This window comes from Clavelina lepadiformis, chromosome 7 (genome assembly GCF_947623445.1).
Source record: "Clavelina lepadiformis chromosome 7, kaClaLepa1.1, whole genome shotgun sequence".
Lineage (NCBI taxonomy): Eukaryota > Metazoa > Chordata > Ascidiacea > Aplousobranchia > Clavelinidae > Clavelina > Clavelina lepadiformis.
Window position 1 is genome coordinate 2,935,946 of NC_135246.1, and position 2,500 is coordinate 2,938,445.

Consider the following 2,500-nt stretch of genomic DNA (forward strand, 5'->3'; position numbering starts at 1 on the left):
CAACGCGTCCGTTTTGCCATCGCATTCTTCCCTGCGGCACTGCTTGCTCACAAATTTTTTTCTTTTCAGTATATATGAGCGAAGCAAACATTTACCTGGAGCATCAGCCTTCCGCTATTATTATTATTCCGCTTAAACCTATTCCTACTGCAATGTTCAATGATCAACTCAATTCCCGACGAAAGACGGTCTATTCTGAGTTACCCAAAACGGTGACTGGCAGGTGAGTGCATTTGATATATTTCTTTAGCGTTTGGACGTGTGTGATTCAATATATTTTGTATGACACTCTGTTACATTGGCGTAATTGAGCTCTTCAATTTAATTTAATTTAATTTTATTTTATAATTTAACAATAACTTTAATTGATAAATACGTTGTCATTGCCTTGCATTGACTCACGTAGCTTTGCAATGCTGCTTGACGATTATTTGATGATTTTGTTGTATGACATATATTGTTATGATTATATCGATTAAAATTGTGCACTTTGACACTGTATGGCATTAGATTAATTTTATAGACTTTTGACTTCGAAATTTTTTCAAGTCGATTCACACCAAAAAAATGTTAAGTCCAAACGCCCAGGTCGCGCGGATAGCCCTCACCCGCCGCGGATTTTCCCAAGTCGGAAGAGCTTTAGCCGCGAGTCGGTGTTTGGACTTTAACTTTTTGTTGGTGTGATGAGACTTGAACATTTTTTAGAGTCCAAACGACCAGGTCGCGCGCATAGCTTTCACCTGGCGCGGATTTTCCGAACTCGGGAGAGCATCACGCGCGGGTCGGTGTTTTGGACTCTGAAAATTTTTCCCATCCACTCCAAAAAATGTTAGAGTCCAAACGCCCAGGCCGCGCATATTCTCTTGACCGAGCGCGGATTTTTCGACCTCGGAAAAGTTTTTGCCGCGGGTCGATGTTTGGACTCTGAAATTTTTTCAAGTCTCGACAAAAAGTTAAAGTCCAAACGTTGGGAAATATTTTCAGAGTCCAAACGTTCGAGTTGCGCGCAGTGCCCGGCCGGGGCGCGGTTCGGCGGCCACGGCAAGCGGCCACGCACCTTCCCAAACTCCAAATCCGGCCGCGAGGTCGCGCGATCCCGAGGCCGTTCTGGGGTACCATGGCGATGCAGGATTCTGTGACTACTATGAGGGAGCAGGCAGTCGTGTGAGCGAATGCGCGCGCGAGTGCGAATCGAAGCAGAATCGATCTCGGTTGGCGTCGGGCACGATGGGCAGATGTAATGCTGTTCGCGCGGTCGCCCATGCTTAGCCGGGGTTTTGAGCGGTCTGTCGGATCCAGTGGCAAGCTATCGGCGTGCCTCGGCGCGAGTATTGCACTCGAATCGCCGGGCAGCGTCCGGAATCGACGGTTTTCGGAGCTCGTGCAAGCCGCGAGCGTAGTGTTTGAGTAGCGATGTACACGGAGAACGTGTGAAAAGAAACGCGGGGCGCCCGTCGTCCCGCAGCAGCCTCGTTTGCTGCGAATAGCTACCTGGTTGATCCTGCCAGTAGTCATATGCTTGTCTCAAAGATTAAGCCATGCAAGTGTAAGTACGAGCTCTCGTACAGTGAAACTGCGAATGGCTCATTAAATCAGTTATGGTTCATTTGATCGTACGTGTTACTTGGATAACTGTGGTAATTCTAGAGCTAATACATGCGAAAAGCGCCGACTCACGGAGGCGTGCATTTATCAGACCAAAAACCGACCGGGCCTCGGCCCGTGCTCGTTGGTGACTCTGGATAACTTTGCGGATCGCACGGTCTTGCACCGGCGACAAATCATTCAAGTGTCTGCCCTATCAACTTTCGTCGGTACGGTATCTGCCTACCGAGGTTCTTACGGGTGACGGGGAATCAGGGTTCGATTCCGGAGAGGGAGCCTGAGAAACGGCTACCACTTCCAAGGAAGGCAGCAGGCGCGCAAATTACCCATTCCCGACGCGGGGAGGTAGTGACGAAAAATAACAATGCAGGACTCTAACGAGGCCCTGTAATTGGAATGAGTACACTCTAAAACTTTTAACGAGTATCCATTGGAGGGCAAGTCTGGTGCCAGCAGCCGCGGTAATTCCAGCTCCAAAAGTGTATATTTAAGTTGTTGCGGTTAAAAAGCTCGTAGTTGGATTTTGGGCTCGGGCCGTCGGTCCGTCGCAAGGCGTGTACTGGCGTGCCCGGCCTCACCTTCGGTTCACCGTCGGTGCTCTTGACTGAGTGTTGGCGGCGGCCGGAACGTTTACTTTGAAAAAATTAGAGTGTTCAAAGCAGGCGGTTCGCCTGAATAATGGTGCATGGAATAATGGAATAGGACCTCGGTTCTATTTTGTTGGTTTTCGGAGCGCGAGGTAATGATTAAGAGGGACGGACGGGGGCATTCGTACTGTGCCGCTAGAGGTGAAATTCTTGGATCGGCGCAAGACGAACAACTGCGAAAGCATTTGCCAAGAATGTTTTCTTTAATCAAGAGCGAAAGTCAGAGGTTCGAAGACGATCAGATACCG

General features: G+C 49.0%; 1 non-coding gene across 1 annotated transcript in view; it reads left to right on the forward strand.

Annotated features, from left to right (window-relative positions):
- The first annotated feature begins 1,488 nt into the window (after nucleotides 1–1,488).
- LOC143466361 (small subunit ribosomal RNA) overlaps nucleotides 1,489–2,500 on the forward strand; it is a 1,808-nt gene continuing 796 nt past the window's right edge. Inside the window, exon 1 of the ribosomal RNA XR_013118804.1 lies at nucleotides 1,489–2,500. This exon is cut by the window's right edge and continues 796 nt beyond it. This is a non-coding gene — a ribosomal RNA (small subunit ribosomal RNA).